At 38.1% G+C, this 25,270-nt stretch overlaps 1 long non-coding RNA gene across 1 annotated transcript in view; it reads right to left on the bottom strand.

The window, feature by feature from the left end:
- LOC128854358 (uncharacterized) overlaps window positions 1–25,270 on the bottom strand; it is a 49,867-nt gene that overhangs the window by 9,918 nt on the left and 14,679 nt on the right. The window contains exons 3-4 of the long non-coding RNA XR_008453405.1: window positions 18,619–18,688; window positions 16,367–16,421 (exon numbers count right to left, since the gene is read on the bottom strand). This is a non-coding gene — a long non-coding RNA (uncharacterized LOC128854358). The remainder of the gene's footprint in view (window positions 1–16,366; window positions 16,422–18,618; window positions 18,689–25,270) is intronic.

Below are 25,270 nucleotides of genomic sequence, written 5' to 3'. Positions count from 1 at the left end.
ATAAGGAAAAGCAAATAAGAAATTATCCATCACATGATATAAAACAGTGTATTGTACTTCCAGCTTCTCTCAACACTCAGAGAAAAAAGATAATCTCATAATAATGAAATCCTGAAGTGTGGATCACAAGACTGATTAGTCTTCCTGACTGTAAACTTCAACAGTAAAATTATGTTCTCAGGGAGGCAGTGAATGTCCTCATGCAGGGCATAATTCCAAATATAAGCCATACGTAGTCACATCTGATTAGCTTAGGTGAATGGTAAACTCATTTTATATTTCAGTTACAGCACTAATGAAAAATGCATGAAGGCAAGAGACTGAGAAGAGAAGGCTGCAGGCAAGTGAAAGGGGAAAAAAATCCCATACTTTAGTTTTTCAGGATGTATTTGGAATATGCAAAATACAACTGAACCCTCACGCATTGCCTGTCTTTAGAATAACAACTATGAAAATTTGCTATTATCAAAAAGAATGGCCTAAAAAGTGTATAAATTATTGAATACTGCCTTTGAATTATATAATGTATCAATACTTTTGCAAGCTTGATGGAACTCTTACTAATTACTATCATAATAATAAATAATGAAAGCAATGTGTTTGTACAGATTTGACTGTAGAGATTTTAGTTGCCCATGAAGTGGGCTAACACAAAGACAGTTCCCAGGGAGCTACACTACAGTGTAAAGAGGTATGGAAGGGGGAACGAACTGGGAGAATCAGAGATGAGGGCTTGTCTTTTTGTGTGAGGCTTCTTTTCCTTATTTGTTTTATCATCACAGGAGACATGGCATTTTAAAAGATGATCAAATGATGAAGGAGGAAAAGCCTGGCATAGTCCTGAAGAAATTAGACTGGGAGCTTAATTAGGAAGTCAAGATCTAGACACTGCTGACATCACTAATGAAAGTCTATATTACCTGATCTTTTTGTATTTATATTTCATTGTGGATCCAGTACCAAGTCACATAATGCAATTTCCCAACAACTTCAAGAGGTGACTCTTCTTTTCAGGATAAAAATTTGATTAATTTTGTACGATATCATTTATATTGCTCAGACTATGTTACCCGTCAAATTCTGCCAGTTTTATTTGGATAAAAGCAACGTCTTTTTGTCATGGTTTTCTTTGGTCTATTCTATTTACACAGTATGAGAAAAGGGTGCAAAATGAACAATAGAAAATTGCCGCATAGTCATTTTGCACCCTTTTCGTAAATGTTTATATTTCTCTTTCATCCTAGTATTCATCATCATAGTGTATTATTGGATAAGATTACTTGGAGTTCACCCAAATATATGTTTACATAAGGTAGGCTTTTGTATGACAAAAAGTCTTGTTAGTCTTAACTCCAAAGAGAGGGTGTGAATGGAAAAGCACGTCTCTGAAATATAACGGCATGGAAACTTTCTTGAAGGAAGATGTAAAGACAGTGGATGTTCTGGTCATCCATGGAGCTCTCATAGAGCAACATACATAAAAAGGTCAAGTGAAAAATGTGGGATTTCTTCAGAATGGAGAAAAAGTGAGACAGCTACCCATTCCTAGGGCACAGGTGTGGACCTAACTATGTACAGTAGATCTTTGGTTTCTGAAAAGATAAATCCAAGACTCTGAATCCAGTTTGGAATAATTATGTCTATGCAGCCAGATTTAAGCAAATCTCATTGCCTCTACATTTTATTGGAAACTTAGACCTGAATTCTGGATGCCATTCGGAAAGTACTCAAACTTAGTTCCTGCAGTACAGAAGACACGTATTGGATATAGGAAAGCCCATTCTGTTAATTGCAGTTTCTTGCTGTGGTAACTCTTGTGGGGAATAAAATGATGTAATGGTGTTGTGAATCAGGTCCATACTTAGCACATGTAGTTAGCGTATTAGATGGTGTCTATAAATAAATTTCACATTATTTTTATTAATGCTTTTTTTGATTCCTAGTTTTATGGATAGCAATCCATGGAAGCCAGCTAAGGATCACTTTAATTATATATCGCCTTTAAGGGCCTGCTTTTGCAGGAACTGAGGCAAAAGAAGTGTTGGCAAGTTCACAACGACTGCAAGATTGGGCAATAAGGGAATTAAAAAGATTTGTAAAATAACAGTGACTAAGTGCCTATTTCACTGCCTGTTGTATCCTGTTATATCTAGAGAATGGAAAAAGGAAATTCCATATTGACTAGATTGAGCTGTACTTGCCGTCTCAGTAATGAATCCATCATGCAATTCCTTCAAGTGAAACCTCAGTTAAACTGCACAACTGTTTCTTTTTACTTTCACACTGTAAAAATTCAGACCAGCAAATGTCCAGGAAAATGCATTCATTGGAAAGTAGCTATTCAAGTCTGTGCATTTGACTGTCATCTGCAGCTTATTTCAAACATCCCCAAAAAGCAAGAAATCAAAAATGGAAACTGCATGGGTGGTTTATTACTCAGCATTGGGCTCCAAGCATATCTTCTTGATGCAATTGTCTTCTTGATACAAAGCAGACTGATAATTTGTTTCCCAATTCCATAATTATCTGAACTCATTAGATGTCAAAAAATATGAGAACATTTCAGATTGTTCACACCCTTGCACATTCTTCTTTATTTAAATTTTGGGCTTAGTTCCCTTCTTCCTAGTAACTGATATAGTAATTTATAGCTTTGCAGTTATAAGAGTGTGTAATAAGTAAACAAACGGATTCTGATTTGTACTGTTCCTCTGTCACACAGAATCTGAAGTATTTTTAACAGAATATGAGACCTGCATACTTAAATCCCCAATGAAGACTTTTTTTCATGATCGGTACTCTCTAAAATAGTTGATCTACACAGTGATGTAAATAGCAACAATTTCTGTAGTAAAAAAGCAACTTCTATGTGTCATTTCCTTTTTAGAGAAAGCTTTCTGCTCAGTTCCTATGTTACTACAGTTCCTATGAAAAGTGTTATAACTGAGAGAGTGCAGTTCCTCATTCACAGGATGGAATGATGTACTGGTTAATATTGTTGTGGTATAGACATATATTGTGCTGTAATCAGCAGAAGTTACTGAACATGATTCAAACAGAAGAAAAAATTCTTGATGCATTGTTGGGAAACATTTGCTGCTGTCACACTCTGGGGTGAGGGACTGGGGGAGAAAAGAAAAGATTCTTGTCATATGAGAAGAAAAAGGCACAAAGGCAGGCAAGTAAAATAAAAGGCACTTCAGACCTCTTTTTCACTACCTTTCACCAGAAATTTGATTTTAGGTGTTAAATTTTCATTCTACTAGAATATTTGCTTTAGACTGGAGCTTAGCAGCTCACATTAGAAGTCAGGAGTCAATGACTGGCTCTGCTATGTTGGGGATGAGGAATGACAGAGAAGATTGATTCTTACACCTCCATAGTCTTTCCTGGCATTCTTTTGATTCTGCATAACTGCTCATCCCTTAATATTAGCAGCAGAGACTGTTCCAGCCTTCATAAAATATTATCCAAATACCTGTTTCTGAGTAGGTCATTAATTTTCAGGGACTTGCCAGCTATCCTACACAGTAGACAGCAAAAAATGTGCTGCTTGAGTATGATGCCAATAATAACTTAGCAATTCACAGCTATGATTTCTCACCAAGTAATTATACTTCACTAGGGGAAAGAAAATAATACTAAGAATGAATATTTTGATAATGTTTACCAATTACCAAATTATTCTTAAGTTTTCTTTGGGAAAAGCAGATAGGAGCCTTTCTTATTACTTGGAAATCCCCACTAACTTTCTCAGGAATTCCAGCCATGCTAAAAATAGAATATCTCTATACCTATGTTGCAAAGCCCAGCCTCTTTTCCTAGTAGGATGCATTCTCTATCCAATATAGATATCTCATGTTGTATCCTGGTGTTTGTGGGGTTTTTGGCATAGGTGTTTTCCTAGTTCCATTCAGTAGAGTTCTTTGGGCATTCCTGAATGTAGGTGTTCAAACATTCAGTTAACCTCCTCCTGAAAGTGCCAGTGCTTCTTAGCATTATAACCATGTACTTTTAGTGTAAAGTTGTCTTGATTTAGCATTGTTACCTTTGTGTGGTCAAGGGAAACCTGGAGCAGGATCATAAGGAAAACACTCCAACACCCATGAGGGAAAAATGCTAGTCAGTTTTGTATAGTATTTCCTTTCCCTTTGTAACTGCAGTTTCAATTACTGCTTGGCCATGTAATTAATTTGCAGTTTTTGCTATAGGAGGCCATTGTATTTTATTTCGTTTTGGGGAGATACTTATCACTTCCAGATTTAATACCATTTCAGACTCATTTCAGACTTGCAGATGTACTCCAGGCTCAGAATTTGCCCAACCAATAGTAACTCAGTTTTTCTGAGACATCGGTGCACATTAGAAATGCTGAGCTTCCTAGTTATATGGAGGTTGGTTTTGCACTTTATTAGGTATGTATTTTCCTGTAAAGTCTTTCTAAGACTTTCCCTGTCCATGCACATAAGACATCCAGCATTGCAGGTACTTCCTCACTTTCAGATTTTATTTCAGGCAATGCTTGTTTTTCAGATTCTCAAATTCTTGATATGTGGTCTTTGGACAAGACTTTTTTTAAGGTGCTTAAAGTTAAGCCCTGAAGTCTGTGTTTCGCATTAGTTCAGTTTTCTAATGACCTAGATCACAGATGTGGATAGTCTTGCATTTGAAAGAGAAATACAGATGAGATGAAATGAGTTTCAAACAAATGGGTGAAATCCCTTCATGCCTTCATGGAAAACAGGCAGTTTTGTGTGACTGGTATTCCTCACTAAGAAGAGTAAAGGCTTGTCTCCAGAACAGGCCCAGAGGCATAATGGTGTTTAAGCTCTGTGATGCATGGAAATGGAGAAAAATTGGCAAAAAAGACTTTATAGTGGGATAAATAAAACCAACAATAGCATTCTGAGAGAAGAAAAGCAGGAGACCTCAGTGGCACAAGAACTGGGCTACTGGGAAGGTTTGTAAGCTCCAGATTATGGAACTAAGTTGATAATTCACAAGTAAAGTTTGTAACAAATAGATATGGAAAGAAGGTTGAGGGACACTCCTGTAACCCCCAAGTCTTGTTTTATTTCACAGTGATAGTGAAATTAGGTAAAATATAGAAAAATCCAGTTAAATGGTAAAAAATTATTGTGAAACAAAAGAATAGCAAAAGGAATAAAGAGAAAGTATCAATAATGAGTAGAATTACAGTCAAGTGAGTGATGCAACTAAAACGATGTAATCCACATGAAGAATTGAATGGAGTCAGAAAGAAACAATTGAAACCAGTAAAGACTGCAAACAAAGCGGAGGACTCTGAACAACTGATGCGTTACATGAATTTAAGTATTATATAGAAAAAAGAAGATTAATAGGGAAGCCAGAGGAACTGAGAAATATCACTTGGAGGGCACACAGTATTCAGAGAAGAAAGTAAGGTAAATGCACCAGAAAAGCTTTGCACATATTTAAATACAGAATGCTGTAAAACAGTGAGAAAAAGGAGCATGGACTAATGCGTTGCTCAGTACCTAAATGCTAACTAACATGCCAGTGACCACAGATTTAAATTTAAAAGGTACCAATTTTTTATAGCAATGCCTAGAATGAAGGAACAATGATAGTTGTGTGAGTTATAGTTCTGAAAATATCTTCTAAAAACTTTAGAACTATCAGTCATTGCTCTAATGGCCAAATTGACCTGGATGCTTCCAACAAAAGAAGCTAGTCCCTGTCTTCGGTTGAAACTGTTTTGAATGCTCATTTCTTCTGCATTTTCATGAAGACAACAGTTTTTCCTGTCTCTCTCACTCCAGGACTTAACTATTTTCCAGTGCTGTAAAGGTGAAACTTTACCTTTTAAAGGTGAAAAGGTGAAACTGCATCAGATCCTGTGACTGGAAACGGGCATCTCTCCTATCAAGTGACATAACATATTGTCTGTGTCTTGCACGTGGTTAAAAGTAAGCGCTACATCCATGTACAGTACATAAAGGGTGTCTACCGAGAGGACAGAGACTCCTCTTTTACATGGAGTCCCATGGAAAAGGCAAGGATTAATGGGTATAAGTTGCTCGTGGGGAGATTCTGATTGGATCGCAGAAGAAAATTTTTCACTATGAGAACAGTTAAACATTGGAATAATCTCCCTGGGGAAGTGGATACTTTCAAAGCTCAGCTTGACAGGGAGCTGGACCACCTCATTTAAACTAGATATCACCTAAAATGATTGTACCAGGTGCTCTTTAAGGTCTCTCCCTACCTGGCATTCTATGATTCTATATACTTGTGGATGCAAGGGATGCTTCCCTTGCAGTATCAATCAGTGTTAAAGGGATGCTGAATTGTATTCTTTTTTTACATCTAGTCACAACATATTTCACAATGAATTGGTTGATTAAATTTTCAATTTTTTTAATGGACCAAATATCAGATCCTTTGGTAATTTAAATGAATGTAACTTTTGGAATGGCTTATGCCAGCTGAGAATCTGTCTCTCCTAATAACATCTAACCTCAATTTACATTGCTGTTCAAAATGCTCCAAATGGATTATCTTGGAATTTATTGCAAGGTGAATAGGCTCCTAACATACAGTTATGCAACATTAATGCTATACATAGTGATTTTTTTCTGGCTGAGCTTGATACCTCCGAAACCCAACATTTATAATAGAAGTATTGACAAAACCTTTAAATAAGGAATGCTAATAAAGGTGTTAGACTAGATGTATTAACATTTAAATGAGGAAATTGAACAAAATTGTGGCTTTTCTTGAGAGGAAAGTCAAATCCTGTAAAGAGAAAATCAAGGTCTTCGTATTGAAGTACAGCACTCAGAGCAACTTTTTCAGATGTGTGGAATGCTTTACCTACAACAAGCTTGGGTAAATCCTTATGTCTGCTTATGTGATATAAAGTGAATTTAAAATAACCAGATCATCCGGCAGAGGTTTTCCTGCTGCAAGGGAATACTCTGCCTGCAGAAAGATTGTGGTGGCATGGAAGTATCTTGTGCACAGGTCACGTTGCCACACTTGAAATAAATGACATCCATCTGTCATACATGGACAGTGACTGTGGTGGGGCACAGTGGAGCAGGCTAACACTGAAAGACGTTTGCTGAGGCTCTTCATTCAGTGGAAAAATAAAAAGATGTACTTCTAAATTCAGATCCCCTGAAATTAAAGTATTACAATAATTTTTTTTTAATTTTATTTTTGCAGCCTTTCTCTCCACCATGTCCCAATATAGACCAGCTAGAGAGGAAAATCTAACTCTTAGTGCAAATGTATTCAGTACACAAAATTGGTATGTGTCTATATATTGGTAGGTTAACCACTTTGCATGCTGTAGTAGGACTTTTAGACATATGTACTCAGACGTCTATTTATGTGCTGGGATTCTTCACATAATTCAGGGGTACACAAGCTCATACTGCTGGTTTAAAAATGTAAATCCATTTATATAAACATGTGCAGCCAATACTGAACTCTGTAGTTGTGACAGTGCTGAAACCACGAATGAGCTAACTCTGATGAACAAAGATAAATCTGGAAGTGTATAAGATTGAGAAGATCCTAGACAAAAAGCACCAGAGGCTTTAAAATAAAAGAAAAGGAAATGTTTATGTTGGATGATCTTGAAAGCATATAGCAATACCAGCAATGTCAGTTTCCTCATTCTGTACTCACCATAGACATCCTAAATTCCCTATGAATAGGGATCCGGCCATGTCCTATTTTAAAACAAATGGAGTTTCCCATAATTATTCCTTTTGACTATTAACGTGTTCTCAAACACTTCCATTTCTATGTAGACAGAGGTCTATGATCTATATTTTCCCTTATGCTCATGATTTAAACTAGAAATATTTAGATTTGACTATTTGACTCCTTTGTTAAAATAGTTTGCTATTTGAATATCTGAATATTATAGTTTTTAAGAAATGATATGAAAATAAAACATCATGTAGCCACAATTAATGCCTGATGAACAAAGATTATGTTTTTAGGTAGAAAAGATTTTTGTGATATCACTGATATGACATGACTTAGAATAAATTTTGGACTTAGAGTCCTCATTCTATTAGTTAAAAGTTCAAAAGAAACTAAGAGGCATTTGGGATGAATGACACTACAGAAGGAAGTTTATTTAGATGTCATGTACCTTCATTTTGCTGGCATAGAGGGTGATTTGGATTATCATTACCTTGCAGCACTCAAATACTGAAATTGCAATTTGCATAAAAATTATTTTTTCTTGGGGGATTAATGTAAGAATATATTAAAGATGGAGGAAGTAGTAGGTTAACTGGTTTCTTCCTACTCCCCATGCATCTGGCAATTTTAATATATTTCTGGAATTTTTAATGTATTTCATATATTTCATATATTTCACATATTTCATATATTTAAAGCATTTGTGGCATGTTTTTTTACAAAGTGTGAGTGATGGAAGAAGAGTCCAAGTGAGGAAGTGAGACATGGCACAGAGGAGCCTAGGGAGAAAGCTAAGGTCCAGAAAGGCTAGTATGAAACCCATTTGCTTTTTGAAATAACTGCTATTTGCAGCTGAGAATGCTCATCAAGTTCCAAATATTTGGCTGCAGTTCTCTTTCCATAAACATTGGAGTCACATCATACATGTCTACAGGGCTCAGCCACACCTCTTCGGCCTTTGCCTCAGAATCCCTGCCTCTAGTAGTGCAGCCAACACAACTGTCCAGAACACTCTCCTTATCGTTCCTGTTTCCTCCTTTTAAAGTTTGTTTTGGGGCAGCAACAGGCGAAGTCTTTCTCCTACCTCTCTCTAATCCAGGGTCGCTGACCTCTTTGGACATTGGCAGACCAATTTTTTCTTATGTTTCATGAGAGCCTGAGCTTAACCTCCATGTTGATAGAAATAGCTGGTGATGTTTTAAATTTCAAGAAAAGTTTGAAACTTTAGGGGCTATCTCCACCCTGTTGACCTATTTAGCCTAAACAAATTGCCAAAGCTTCAGGGATGCCAAAGGTTGTGCTAGCTAGTTCCATTTGGGTCTCCCACCCAAAAAAAAAGGGTGGAGAACTCCAGACACTGTGATTCAGGAAGGCAAAAAAACTTGTAAGACTCCATGAAAAATATTTTTTAAGCCAATCCAGAAGAAAGAGCATATCCTTTTTGCCTTTGACTCAGGCACAAGAGAAATTTGAATCACCACAGAGGTGATTCAAATTCTGTGAAATTGGTGGAAATTCTGTGTACCTGATCTTATTGTTGTGTTTTTAAGCAGAACCACAATGGTTCTAAATAGAGTGGTTTGGTTAAACAGAGGTCAATCTACCACTTGGGATATTTTGTTTGTTTGCATTCATATGTGCATGGTAAAACATAGCAACACTCTTTGCCAGTGTGTTGACAATGTGTGTGAGGGTAGTGTTACCTGTTGTTATGGTGTGAAAAACAAATCCTGGGATGCACCTTCCTGTACTTATAGCAAGAGAGTCTTCTAACTTCTCTGTAACATACATATAGAACTCATTGTCTCTGATGCTCGCTGATGGGCTTTGCCAAGTTGGATGGCTCTCATACTTTCTCTGATACTTGGAGGAATCCTCAGAAGCATCTCATTATGCCTCTTACCAGGAGTGCAGCAAAATCCTTTCTCTGGTGCATAGTGGAAGCAGTAGCTACAGAATACCCATTGAAGGCTTTCCTTATTCAGATTTGTGCTGGTTTTGGCCAGGATAGAACTAAATTTCTTCTTCATAGCTCGTATGTGGCTGTGTTTTGGATTTATGATAAAAAAGGTGACAACACAAGGATGTTTTCGTTACTGCTGAGCAGTGCTTACATAGCGTCAAGGCCTTTTCTGCTTCTCAGACTGCCCTGTCAGCGAGTAGGCTGAGGGTGCAAAAGCAGTTGGGAAGGGACACAGCTGGGACAGCTGACCCCAGCTGACTAAAGAGATGTTTCAGATGGTGTGGTGTCACACTCAGCAAAAAAAAAAGCTCAGAGGGCTGTGAAGGATGACAGGAGCTGCCATTGCTTGGGATTGGTTGAGCATTGGTGGGCTGGTAGTGAGTGATTTTTTTCTTTCTCACAACTTGTTTTTCTTGGTTGTCAATTTTTTTTTTGGCTCCATTTTTCTCAAATAATTGAACTGTCTATGCCTCAACCCACAGGTTTTCTCACTTGTACCCTTCTGATTCTCCCACCCTTCTTCTGTGGGGGAACTGAGTGAGCAGCTGCATGGTGCTTAGCTGCCTACTGGGCTTAAACCATGACAAGATTTGAACTACCACATGAGCCCACTTGCCTGTTTTCTGAAGAGCTGGAAATCACAGCTCAGAATGTGTTTTGCGTACTTGTCATGAAAGTGCATCTACAGTGCTTAATTGGCCTTATATCTGCTCTGCTGCACTGATGGCTGGTTTTATTCCAATAGTATTGGAGAGAAAGAATAAAGTGGATGAAATTAATCTGACTAAATATAAATATCTACAATAAAAATAATCACCTTCTGCTCCATTTGTATTTCATGGAGAGAAACAAACATTTGTAGAGTATAATTAATCTCATTCTGAGGTAGATGTCTGAACTAATTTGGATGAAATGTTCTAAATATGTCTAATTCTCCACATATTGAGAACGTCTAGTGATGGCTTCAGATGCAGGTTTTTACCTCTTTAGAAACCCTTATCCAAAAGGAGATGAAGTTGGTGTCACCTAAGGAGAGCCTAAGAACAGATTAACTACCACGTAAGGCCAGACCAGAGAGGTTACTACCACCAATGACTGATGCTTGAGACAACAGACTTAAAGAATAATACAAGACCATGGCAAGTATTATCTTTCCTCATTAGACTCTGACAGCTTCTAGTAGTCAGCAGGTTACAATCTTCATGTGCCAGAGGTTCCCCCCCACCCCGATCATTGCTTGTTGGAGCTATTAGTGATGTCTTCTATGCACTTCTCTAGGCCAGTGAATTAACATGCCCCTCTAACCATACTAATCATACTCTCTTCTGAGGCTTCAGGTTTAAAGAGTTTACTATTCTCCATTTGCATATGTATAGAAACTATTTTAATCTAATCACTCTGATACTTGTCTCTCTATTTCCTCTATTTCTATTAGATCCTCTGGGAACCAGAACTGCATGTCATATTCCACACATATATACTGTACGGATCATGTTATTGTGTTTTGTTCTCAATTACCTTCCTAATACTTCCTAATGTCCTAGCTGTCTTTTTTTGATCACTACTGAGCATTACACTTTTTTTTGTAGGTAATTATTTACCATTACTCTGGAACCAGTTTGCTTAACAGTGAGAATTAATAAATCAATGAATCATAAGGTACTTTTTCCTGTGTGCATGGCTTTACACTTGTCAATAGCAAACTTCAAATTTCATTTTATGTTTTATCCCTAGAATGTTCTGAAATTCTTCTGCAGTTCTTTGCATTTATCATGATTATGAATACTAAGCTTTATGTTATATGATCTGTAAGTATTGCTGCCCTTTTTTTCATCCAGTTCCTGTGTACAGAACAGATTCCAGAATAGATTAACATAGGACAACAAAGAACTACTGCTATAAAAAGTGACCTCTTAGCCTCAATTTTTGTTTTGTATATTTTAAGCAGTTGTTTATCTTATAGCAGTTTAGTTTTTATAAAATTCCTGTGATAGATGATCTCATAAAAATCTGTTAAATTTTATGGCGAGGGTTTGCCAGTTAGAGATTAAAAGGTGTTTTCACCACAGAGAGCTAAAGTGAATTGTGAAATACATATTGTATCAGCAAAGAAGTGGTGTATTAGGTAGAGGAGGAAAAGCACTGAAGATAATTTTAGAATAACTAACAAAGGAATTATGTGGAAAAAGGAAAGAATGGGGGAAAATATAATGGCCTTCATTGTACAATAAATTAGTTTAAATAGGTTCTGATTCTAGTACTTAGAAAGAGCAAGATTCAAAGGAGGAATCTTCCTCCTCCCTCTGCTTCAAGCTTGCTGCTTTGGAGTCTGCCTGCTTCTAACGTGAAGCTGTAACATCCCATGCAAAGAATAAATATGGATTCCTTCAGACGTTTGATGACATTTTGTTGGAAGACAGAAACATGTTTCTTGCAGATTTGTGATCTGCAAGAATTTTGTCTGTGTCAGTACATAGGGGACCATGCCATAGACCACAATTCAAAATCACCGGTTCGCTCTATTTATTTACCTGAGTTAATAGAAACAAAAGAATATTGAACAGCAATTAAGCTGAACTTGGAAAAGGATTTATGAAACCCTGTCAACTGTGTTATCCAACACAATACCATTTGTGGGAGAACAAAGATTGTTCATTTAGAATATGTTGAAACCATAGGTGAAATCACGTTACAAATATTTTTCTCCTTGAACGGATAACATCTGACAGATGGGAAAGCAATGTCTAACCCACTATTAACCATTACCAGGTTACCATTATAGTTAATTAGCAAGGCATTACCCATAATCCTCTGAAAACAATAGTTTTCTGGCTCTCACCCAGGCCTGCTGCAGTTTAGGCTCAATGACTCCAGAAGGCTGACAAGAATTTTTTTCATGCAAGAAGTATGGTATGGAAGAAGCCTGGTGAAGGTGAAACACGTGTTGTTACTTCAGCTTTGGAAGACCAATTTGATCACATTAGCTGGCAGCACTTCTGATGTTCCTTTCAATGTCAGGGAAATGTCTGCATCAATTTTTGAAAACATAACTCTATATATTATTTGTTATCCTCTTTTGGCAGAAAATTAGTTTCTACTTTAACTTTAAATAGAAACTAATTTGAAACCTGTGCCCATGTTGAGAACTGCTGTGGTTTAACTCCATTCGGCAACTAAGCACTACACAACTCGTTCATGGGATGCACAAGAGAATCAGAAGAGTAAAAGTGAGAAAACTCATGGGTTGATGTAAGGTCAGTTTATAAGGTAAAGGAAAAGCTGTGCAAACAAGCAAAGCAAAATAAAGCCTCTGCCGATATGGCCCACTTCCTGACCTGGAAGATGCTAGCAATACTGTGGCAGCAGCCCATTAAACTGCTGAAATGAATGAAGTGCCATGCTTTAATCCAGTGACATATCTTGATTACTAAAAAGGAGAATCAAAGGCCTTCAAAGTGGTAGCTCTCAGGTAGTTGACTGGCACGTGGATGGACTATGTAGTGAGTGTGTTACTGACTCTCAGATCTTTATAATACACAACCTGAGAACATTCCAGCAAATATCAACGCTGAGTACTTCAGACAGTAAAGGAACATAAGGAGGGATTGCTAATGTCAGAATTCCTTACAGGATTTCTGACTTGCTATGATAAGCTATTTCTGATATACATCCTATTATTTAATCCCCCACATATTCAATGTGAATTTTCAATGACTTTTGAAAAGAATTCTTGCTTTTCCATTCCTTTCATGCTTTTGACCCATAATTTTATTTTAATAATATTCTAGCTGGTGACACTCGAAGAAGTGAAGATTGGGGAAAACCCTATTACTCAGCAATCTCATTGCTCAACGAGGCTGCATTCTCCATAACCTGCATTCAGTGATTTGCTCACTGAAACATCAGTGTGCAGATTGCATAGCCCAGAACCCATGCTGCGTCATAGGGTCTGTGTCAGGCAGGTATTGGAAAAGAAGATTTCATGTGATAGTCATTACACAGGGGATGGTGGTTTAACACTTCCCATTTGTGAAGCAAAATTAATTCAACAGACACTATATATATTAATGGGCTCGTTCACCCAGATTTCTTCCCCTCTTATCTGCCAGTGTATAGAGGCAACAAGGTTTCATGGTTTTACTGGTGATAAATGACTTTCTGTGAATTTTGTTGTTGGGCTACTGATGAGAGACACTTGGTACGCTGCATTCGTTCATGAGTCAGGAACAGTGAGGGACAAAAATGGAGCATGTGAGAGAAGACCGCCCCACTGGACTAAGTAGCCTTGGATAGATGTTGTGCATAAGCTTACCTGGGGTGCAGAATTTAGACACCTCCTCACCAAAGCACACTGAAAGGCTTCATCTGGAGAGCAGAACCTACTCAAAATTTACTGACAAAGGCATTCCTCACCAAAATCTGTCTGTGGGTGCCACCTTCTTTAAGAAGATAGAACATAAAGACATTGTCCCCATCCTCCTCTATATAATAATCTGATGGTGTGTCTTCCACCTGAAGATGTAGGAAATCTGGTTTCAAGCAGTCTTCATCTTAAGGACATATAGATTCACACCTCCCACCAAAGTACCTTAATCCTTGGCAATGGGGGAGCATAGGCATCTAAGTGTCTTTTGTCAAAGTAAATGCAAAAACAAAGGAGCCGATTTTCTTAGAGCCAGAGAAAAAAAGAGAGATCTGGGCAATTTCCTGAAGGAAGGGAGTCCTGGACTCTTGATCTTTACTTTCAGAGAACTATTCCTGTATATTAAATCTAAAAGCCACTGGGTGAAATGAACTGCACTGAAGAAAACCCAAAACAAACCCTCTTCAGGGGCCTAAGACTTTCTGGATCTAACTATAGGTTCTTTCATTGTTAGTTTTTATGGCGCTCTATCACTTTGATGACCCTGTTGTGAATTCCTTCCATTTTACTCTAGCAAGCATGGTGTCCTGTTACTGTAGCTTTCTTTCTGAAAACAATGACATGACTGTGAGCTATGCATGTATATGCAGAATGTGTGGTGCACATCTTAACATCACTTCCCAGAGAAGCGGTATTATTCTTACTTTGGCTCACTTAGTAAGTTCACTAAGGGGCGGGAGAAGAAAAATGGGATCCCAGAGATCTGGCTCATGAGATACAGCTGTGTGCAGTGAGTAAAGCCCCCTTTGGAGATATCATTTGGGGCCAGTTTTTATTTTGCAGTCAGGCAAAACTCCCATTGACGTCAAAGGGAATTTTCCTTCCATAAGAAATGGGGATTCGGGTTTGGCCGTGATTTTTTTTGTCAGCTTGGGCCACTTCAGATAGTGCCAGTATTCTGAACACCCATCAGTGGGCAGAAAGCCTCTGTAATGTGCTTACAATATCCTCATGTTGGCATAAAAATGTAAAAATAAGGAAAACCAACTCATTGGCCAGGCTTTTTTTTTAATATTCCCAAACATATCTCATATGAATAGTTGGACCCTGTCAGATGCGTAAGGGTAGCAGGTATTTTGAATTTAATCTTTCAAAAATGTTTTTAAAATCAGACATCAGGTAATAGCTTGTAAATAGAAATGTTAATGAAAGTACATCATATTCAGGGATAGTCACAATGTGGACTGCTTATTCTACCCCAAGCTTAGCCAAAGTTAATTTTATCTGTTTTCACATTTTTTTTCAGTCAAAGTCTTTTAAGCATATAACTTTACAGCTTTCATAAAAAGCGCATAAAAATGAAAAATGTGTTTTGCAATGAATCTGCCACTGATACGAGTGTTCGATTAAATGGACCGTGCAAGAAAAGAGGAGAGATTTGCTACTGGGATACTGCCAGTGATATCCATTGACACTTCTATGGTCTCATGTGTTCCTGATCAAGCAGCACTGAGCACTGGAAAATCCCAAACCAATAAGCTTGAAACTAGAGCAGTCTGCCTATATTTGATATGCAGTCAGAAGAAGATGATTTGAAATGATTGGCACTGAACTATGGCCTTTCTATTAACTCACCTTAAACAATTCTTGCCCTTTTGTTGACACAAAACTTCACCAATTCCATTTATACCCTGAAAAACTGCATGTTTCTGCTTAGACAAGAGAATCAAACTGTGTTTTTACTAGCAGCAGTGATTTGGAATTCTTTCCTACCACAATGTATCCCATTTCACTTTAAATCTTCTCTTCTAGACACATACAAGATTCATACTTCTGTAAAATCTAGTTACCAAATTTAGTAGCTTATCATTGACATTACTCAATGAGGTATGTAACTGGTTTTAGTCCAATACCTAAATTTGTGTATTTTGTTCCCATCACAGAAATTTCAGTGTTCCTGATGCAATTTGGTACAGTTCTTAATCTAAGATCCAGGTTGCAATGCATGCTGTACTGCAGGTGCAGAGACAAGAGTGTCAAGTCTGATGTCTTGTCCTTTCTCTCCAGCTCCAACCCTCTCTCCTATGACCCTAGGATGCCTCTGCTTCCGTGCACCCGGTTTGAGGATAGATGAGCCTGAAATAATGACTGGCAGTTGATCCATCTACTCTGTTCACACATTCATATACATCAAAATAGTGTTCAGAGCATTGTAATAGCTCTTAACAAAGGAACTGTGAAACCAGGATGTCATAGAACCATTTTTCCTTGTAAAGCTGAAAAGTGGAAGGGCATCATGAATATATTTGCATTATTGCTACTCACTAGCTTACCTTTGATAAAGCTGAGGTCTTCCTTTTTCAGTGCTACTTATAACAGCTAAATTCGCTTAAAGAAAAATAAGAAAGAGAGAAAAATAATTATTTCATTGTGGCCAAGGAATGCACAAACTACTAGTAGAATTTTATAACTGCTTAACACAACAGAAGGGTTATGCCAATCTTCAGGATGAAAAAAACCTTATGAGGAATTCAGCTTCTTACTTGCTGCCTCATGTAATTGCATTTTCATCTATGCAGGTGATGTTTAGTTCTAAGTATAAGACTACTATCAGATTTGTTTTTCATATTCCAGAAATCATATATCCATCCACTCAAGATTCATCTAGTTTGATTGAATTTTTCTTGTGTGTAAGGAAAGATATGCAGCTCATTTGTCAAACAAATGGTGTGTAAAGGACCTGCCACTACTCTTCCAAACTTGTCCAAGTCAGATATACCTTGATCTTTGTTAGTGAAGAACACTGGTGTTCAAGACCTGGCTCTCTCTTCATGACAACTCACTCAACTTCCATCTTTGGCTGCATTCACTACTGCATTCCCAGCAGATATATCTGACTCTGCCCTGCATAGGGACGGTTGATCCCTACAGTAGAGAAAATGGGACAAATCCCAAGCTCAGGGACAAGTGCCATGGCAGACCTTGTAATTGCTAAACATATTTTCTCCTCAGAAAAGGACAACCTTTTGCATACTACTCCTGTGAATAGTCTCTACCCTGTTATAACCTCTGTATCATACCTTAGCATTGTCTGAGAGAGTATTAGTTGTCTCATGTCCAGCTGGGGGATAGTCTAACAACTATACTTGACAGATGAACCTGGGAAATTGTTCATACCAATATCCTGACTGTATCCTTTTTACTAGTGCAAACATAGTCCGAAATATCTACAATCCACCCCATTGAACACGGAACACTGAATAAACTTGAATTGGTTTGCACGAGAACTGTGCATTTTAGTGTATTATGAGTTCCCATTGATCTTTCTGACTTATACTGAAGTCTCACTGAATATTGCTATTTAGTGGTAATCTGGGAACAGAGGGAAAATGCTGAAGACAAGTAAGCACATCATTAATAAATAAACTCAAACCTTTGAAAAGGTTCAATAAATGTATCTACATAACTTTTAAAACAAACGATGGACATCTCTCTAGACTGCTGAAATAACATTATCCTTCCATTTTTTCCCATAACTTTATTCCCTACTCTAACCAGGAATAATTCAGTGCAGCTGAAATTCGGGAGCTTAAATGAAATGCAACTGGGACTAATCCTAGTAAAGTTATTTGCCTCATGCCAGCCAATGACTTCAGTACCATGACTCATTTTAATTGCATCATGAGTGTCCAAAACACCTTCTGTTTCATTTACCTCTTGGAAAAGGGAACGGTTCTTATTGGGATAAATCTTTTCTGTTTGCTTGTTGCATTTTTGTCTATGAGATGTATAGAGATCTATAAAGAACTGAATTGTCAAATTGCAGACAAAATTAACAGCGGTGTTCAGAACAAGGAAAAATGACTGGCAAACACACAATCCTTTATGATTCCTTTCAGTCCAAGTGGGAAAATAAACAGAGATGGCATTAAAATCTAAAAGAAAAACTATTTATGTTTTGTGTATTGCTACATGGACTCCTTCAGAAATGAAAATTCGGCATTCTCACATTTGTTGAAGCAAATGTGGAAGATGTGAAGCAAAGAGAAAATACAAATCTGTATTTGCAACTGTATAATTTTTTTTGTTAATTATTTTAGACCTTTCATCTCTTTAAAGAGAAAACCAAACAGTCCAATAATATAATTTGTGCAGATTCATGGCTCTAATTTCCTTTCTTCTGAAGTGGTCAAAAAGAGTGTGTTTATTCTATTTTGGTTACAGACTATTTTGGCAAAACCTTAATTTTGCAATAATTTCCTTGACATTTGACTTGCCAGTGTAAAGGGGAATGATTAAGGAGAATTTCCATCTGGAATCTTTCCATTTGTTGCTATCACTTATTCTGTGACTATCAGCAGCTATACAAAACCCTCATGAGATACAGCCTGTGAATGGTGTTTGCATGTTAAAGCATATTTAATTTTATTTTGTTTATTACAAACAACGTGGTTTGTTTACATGCAAGTTTGAGCTAACAGTTCACAGTGTTTTTCAGAAATGTTTTTTGATAAATAATCTAAAATTCCTCCTAGTCTGCATCAGACCTAGGCTTTAGGAAATGAAAAGGACTTAAAGGGGTTACCTATTCTGGAGAAGATGTTTGTAGGATCAGGGGAAAAATGTTCCTGGAATTCCTCACTGGGGAACCATCACTAGGGAAAAAACATGGATGTTACATTGATAGGCAATATTTGCTCACAATACCTCTGTGTCACATTAAATCCCACATTAGCCCAGTTTATAGAAGTGTGTTTTCTTTACATGTCAAGAGAGTTGTTGAAAAAAGTACCCGTACTGGCAGGAAGTGGGAATAAAGTGGGAATGTGGTTGCACATAAAGATAGAAACACCTAGTAAACACTGTTCTCTGAGACTGAAAGAATATGGACCTCTTATTAAGCCCATTAAAGTTAACAGGAACAGTTCTGACCACGAGAATGAGTGCGATTCATATACAGACTTGAGCTCAGTGAACAAGTTTGCACAAAACAAAGGCAAACCTGCAACCTTGTGAAAAAACCTTGAACTGAACCAAGCCTTTTCCTGAGGGTTGGGAAAAAAAAGTATTAATTGTTTACTTTTCACATTCCTCATCTTTTCCATTTTCAGCTGGAGAAAAATGGACAAGACATTATTTCGTGGCATTTTTACTGGCTTGGTGGAAGCTGAAGAGGTATGAATCTCCTGGGAAAATGTGAAAATCTTGCAAGATTTTCGATTGATTTCCAGATCCAAAAGGCTTTGGATACATTTGGATAGACTTTGAACAAACGTCCAAATGTCTGCATGCTTCTTTGAACTGGAGATCCAAATGTTTTGATACTCCCTCCTTCCTCTCCTTGATGGGCACACATGTATATTGTGCGTGTACTTGCATGCGTTATTTGTGAAACCTGGGAAAATACGTGCGCATTTAGGCTTTAGTCAGAGGAGTTTCTGGGTTGAAGTGCTAATTCATGACTGGAAATAAAAGTTGATATAAAACATAAGTGCTAAGTGCTCCAGAAAGTACATTATGAAAAATAGTTGAGCTATATGCAGTCTTCAGTCTCATTAAGAAGTGAGAAAGAGATGGCATGGAAAAAATTAACTTGTCAACATAGCAATATATAATTTTCAAAGAGCACAATGTGAACACAAGATGTTGCACTGACCATTCAAATAAATCATAAAGCTGTGAATTGTTTCAGAGATTTATTGATTTAATTACCGATCATAACACAATGTGTTTGTACTAAAATAATCCTACAAAAAAGGAAAAACATGATGTATTTATGCAGTTCTTGGATAGAAAAACAGATTCTTTGAAACTGGTGAGTTATGAACTGCATGTGAATCACGCATTTACTATGCAGCACTTTAAAACATTTCTATAGAGAAGAGCAACATCAACAGGGCAAGTTAAATATTAGAGATTCCAGTAGAGATCTTTTTGACCTCAGAGTAGCTTAACATTTCTTTATGATTTTAGTCATCACTGAAATCTGAAACAGCAAGGGTGCACACTGAAGATGATTTAGCATGGGAAAATCATTGGCACTTTTCAGCCTTGCACACAGACAGAACCAGAAAATAACTATCCTGCAAACGTTGTACTGAGATGAAGGGAGTATGAAGAAAATTAACTGGTGATACTTACCGGATATTTGCCATCATTTCATTTTTAGACACCCTGATCATAAAAATTGACTAAAGCTAAGCACAAACTAAAGTCTCTTGTAGCGGTTCACATGTAGAGGGTTATGCATGTGCTTATGTGCTGTCTTGGGGCAGGTCTGCATAGATATGGAAACAAGTATACTGGAGCAGTACTGGGAAAGAGGCGCTAACAAACAGAAGTATAATTATCAATAAGGAGCAGAAAAACCAAATAGCCACAACATGGTGGAAGAGAAGTCACAATGATTAAATTCACTGTCTTATGGTGGATCCCTTTGAGGCAAATTTTCCTCCTCAGGATATGCTACTGAAAAAACTTGGTTGGGTTGTATGAAGAACGAACAAGGCACATGAGAGGTCTTTTTGCCATAACAGTACAAAACAGTTTGTACATATATTTATACAATATCTGTAATCCAAAAAAGGTTTTATTTTTCAGGTACTTGGTTCATCCAGAATGGGGATGGAGTAAGCTTGTGTGTACTCACTGTGATCAGTCAGTTTACAAGGCCCAGTGAAATATGAAGTGAACCGTTTGAATTAAACTTAGTGTTTCAACTAAAGTGTCACCCGCTATAGGAGATGGGGAATGAATTTACCAAAGCCACAATGATTCCCGTCTACCCGACTTTTGCTCCACATTCTACATGCAAGGAGATGAAATTAAGCATAAACAAATATGATTTCTTTGGGACAAAATTTAATTTTCCAGGAGGTTTACTGGCAAAATTGACCTCTAAACTAAATCTCCGGGATTTAATTCAGGCCTGATTTTTATTGATCCTTAAGGAATAAAAGTTTGTAACATCTAAAATAGTGTAACCTACATCTCCCTCAGAGCTGGAATGAATGGAAATTTTAATGATCTATAACGTTTTATGAGTGACTGAACTTTAGTCAGCAGTGCTTCAGTGGGATTTCTCGAAACATCAAAAGAATAAAAAATCAAATATAACACCATTCCACTTTGGTGGCTAAGACTTAATAAAGTTTAAACCTCTTCCATACTCTGTCATTTGACTCCATATCACAACTCTTGTTGCACTAAGGTTCATTGCCAAGAATTCATAGTAGCAGAAGTAGCAAATAAAAAATGGCCTAGAAAGACCACAGGTTTGTTTGGCAAAACAGCTCAGGTACAAGATTTTGGTCGCTGTGAAAGAAAGGGAGGTGGCCAAAACTACTTGAGTGTAACAGCCTCCCATATTCTGCAATTATATAACAATGAGCCTAGTCATTAATATCCATTAGCTGTCTCAAAGTTCTGAACAATCCAACGCTGTACCCACTGCCAGAATACATCAAGCCAACAGTCTAAAGAGGTTCCCAAGACCTAAGCAAGCAGAATAATAATGGTAGCTGGGAATGAACACCTTTGTTCAGGAAAATAAATCATTGCAATGCTAGAGTCTGTGACCAGGTCATTACCTTAAAGGCAGGTCCTGATTGTGGCAGCTGAGCAACCATAATGGAAAAGCTCATATGAAGAGGACATGAAGCAGTTCTTTCATAATGTGTAACTAGGCCAAAGGAGTGAGACCTTACAAGTCACAAGCTGAGCTGAAACTGGCCACCATGTCCTGTGTAAGCAGGAGTAATACCGTGGCTGTGATTTACTGTCATCATCTAGAGGTGACATTCACTGACTGATAGCAGAAGAGATGAGAAGATGGACAACTCTGTGTAAGGCAGAGAAAGCAGATGAAGCAGCAGGACAATCTGAGACTAATAAAGCACTACTCCTGGAACCGAGCTTCCTTTTCTGGGAAGGGATACTGTTCTATGGAAGCCCTGGCTCTGCCCAGGTTACAGGCAGAGCTAACAACCCACAGCTCCTGCTGCAGCCATTAATAGGCTTGAGGCATGAAAGACATACCTGCAGAGATGGGGAGGTGGTCATCTAGTTTCTATTAGGTATCTAGCTTGCCAGAGTTTTCCATGGGAGGATAGGCATCTAAGCAAAAGTTAGGTACCTAATACCTTTCATGTACCCAGGCCCCTATCCTTACAACAATAAGGTGGTTTGGATTCCTTAACAACAGTTCCAAAGAGGGATTCCTCACAGTTGCTACTACCACTTCTATAAGTAGCAAGGGTTCCCATGTGGTGTGCAGGTCGGATGCAGACAGCAAAGAATACCATTCTATTCCATGTCAGTCATGGTGGAAGAACTCCGTGGGAATAACATGAAAGGATAAGAGGAGTAAAGTTAACAGGATGTCACAGGTATGCTGAAATCACAGCCTTGCATTTGCTCGGCCCGTGCAGGAGGGGAGTTATGGAACTTGTTTCTCTGCTCCCAGACTGAGAAGCTTGCAGGGGAGGTTAAGATGAGAATTCTCCATGGCAGTTTCCCCTGTGCATAGGGGACAGGGAGATGAAAGTGTAGAGGTGACTGAGGATGAAGCAGATGTGATGATCAAGGCTGTCATCTTTGTCAGGTCACAGACAGGAGCTGACAGTTTGATAGCCCAATATATTTGACAGATAGGGTGAAGCTAAATGTGAAGGATCATAAAGGCAAAGATAAGATGCTTGTGTTTGTAAATGCGAAGCCACTGGAAAGACAGAAGGAGAGGGATGATGCAGCCAAAGCAATGAGACAAGAACATGGTTCTAATCTCAGTATGAATAGAAGTGAAGGCAGCAGTAGTGCTGGAATATGGCTGGAGACCAGATTATTAAAGACAAAGTACAAAATGATGGGATCCTGCCATGAGCTTTAGCTGTCTGCTGAGAGAAAGGATGAATCTGTGAGCTATTATGTAGGAGGAGGCAAACAGACTTGGATCATGCAGTGACTGAAAGAGGGAGCAGAATTTAAAATGTTCCCGGATCCTGGGCTGGAGGAAGCATGAGTTTAAGAGCAGTGGAATAATCAGGGAATATGGAAAGAAAATTTAGCTTTAGCCATTACTGATTGTCAGAGATGTGGAAATGAAGTGTTAGAATGAGAACTGCATGGAGAAAGTGATAGTGAAAGATTTGGGAATAATTTTGCAGAGATAAATTTTTAGTACAAAGGCACCTTCTAATGGAATGGAGCTAGAAACTCTTTAAAGAAATCTTTCTGCCTCTCTGACTCGTCTCCTGATATCCAGGCAGTTGCAAAATAATTGGCAATCACCAGTAGCAGTTACTCCTTTCTTTGCTTTCTAAAATTGTAATTTACTTACTTTTCTTATGTTTTTCTCACTTCTACAATAGACTGTACGCTGGGTGCAAAATCAATTGACTCAGCTACAGATACTCTAGCAGTTACTGGAAATAACGGACAAAATAGAGCTTCTGAGTTTTATGAAAAAGGACAATACGTTTAATGCAGTGACAAGACCCATCCCAAAAAGTGACAATCTACTGGATGCACAATAGGCATCTATGGATTTGATGAAAAATAGTGTGGGTGTATGACAAGGCTCTGGGTATTAAAGCAGCTTTATGTGACTTCTTTAATTTTCACAGTGAAATAATCTTGTGCTTTTCTATCTGATGAGAAATGAGTCCTGATGGGAGTTACCAGACTAACAGAGCAGGAAATGCTTGATGGACATGTCATTCTTATCAAAATCAACAGATTTGCAGCCAGGTTGTATTAAATCCCATCAGCATGCCGTGGTTCAGCTTTTCCGTATCTCCTAGCCCCTCTGGAATGACAGGTCATTCTTGTTAATGGATATGACACCTCCCTACCAGCCTCAAGAGGAGAGGGGCCGTGAGGGCTTCTGTGCACTTCTATTTTTGGCTCTCTCCTTTAATACCACAGTGGCAGACTTGGTCTCTGAGGTGAGACACCACGATGAGCTAGCCTTTAGACTTGCTTCAGGACCCATCTCATGGAGGTTTTGACTCCATCAAAGAGTATCAACAACATACTCACAGATTTCTGCTGAGAAACAGAGGCCAAGGGCCAAGGAAACTATTTGAAAATATGGTAGTGATTCCTTTTTCCTACTGAATTTCTAGCCAATTTCCAAAAACTAGGGTGATAGCTGAAGTGTTGAGAGTAATAAAGAGAACATCTTACTGCTACTTTTGGCTTAAGAAAAAAATAAAAGCAGCAAGTCTTTGTATGCTTAAAATAATTATTAACAGTTTTTCTTAAGAAAAGACTAAACTTGTTCAGCTTCTTTTGTAGTAAACATTGCTGGTGAGGTGTAGAGAAAGGAGGGGAAATCGCCTCTACTTTTTATACGGTCTGATTGGATAGCTGGCAAGTGCACCTGTAGGGCATATGTGAATGTATAAACCCACACATGCTCACTTAAAAGGACACCGTCAGCTCGCTTCAGAGCATTTGTTTGCTCTTTAATCTGCATTATTTTAATACCCTCTTAGAACCTTAAAAAGCATTATTTATTTCCCTATTGATTTCCTTCTTCTCTTTCCCCCTGTCAAACCCTTTCTGTGTCTGTTTGTTTTGCTTTGTTTTGAGTGGAGATAAAATTAACACAGCTGGTCTTATTTAACAGCCCAAACAATCTCAATTTGTACCACACTTTAGCAGGCCGGTGTCAGCAAGGGTGAGAGTGTCAGTGGACAGTGAGCTGAGCATGCATGCCGTTGAGTAGGAGTGCCACATTTTGTGCTGGGCTTAGACTGGCCTCCGATGGGACATCAAGACAGCGCAGTTCCTGTTTATGGTCACCTGGGCTTGGGAGGAAGGCTCAGATCCTGTCAAAATGTGAGTAGCCACTTTTTGCCACTTCTTGAATAAAACAGATGAATTAAAAAAACACACTGGCCTTTGTCTTAGCCAGTGGAGTCAGGTTAAAAATTGTCTGACAGTGCAAAAAGACCCAGTGTTAGTGCAACTAAGTGCAAGAACCTCTATTTTCAGTTCTTACTGACATCTATTTTTAATACTTACTGCCCACTATTTTCAATTCTTACTGCCCCTGTTTTCAATTCATAGTGCCTTTATGAGCATGAGTCTGTTTACAGTGATGCAGGACTCCACAAAGAGACCTGGGGACAGAGGCTGCCTGTCCTTGCCATCACCTTGGAGTGCTGCAGGCAGCAGAAGCAGCCAGATAGGAGACATCCAGTGAAAGCCCCCTATTTCTTGCCCTCCCTCTG

Source organism: Cuculus canorus, chromosome 1 (assembly GCF_017976375.1).
Source record: "Cuculus canorus isolate bCucCan1 chromosome 1, bCucCan1.pri, whole genome shotgun sequence".
In the NCBI taxonomy this organism is placed as follows: Eukaryota; Metazoa; Chordata; class Aves; order Cuculiformes; family Cuculidae; genus Cuculus; species Cuculus canorus.
This window is presented reverse-complemented; position numbering and strand designations above follow the sequence as displayed.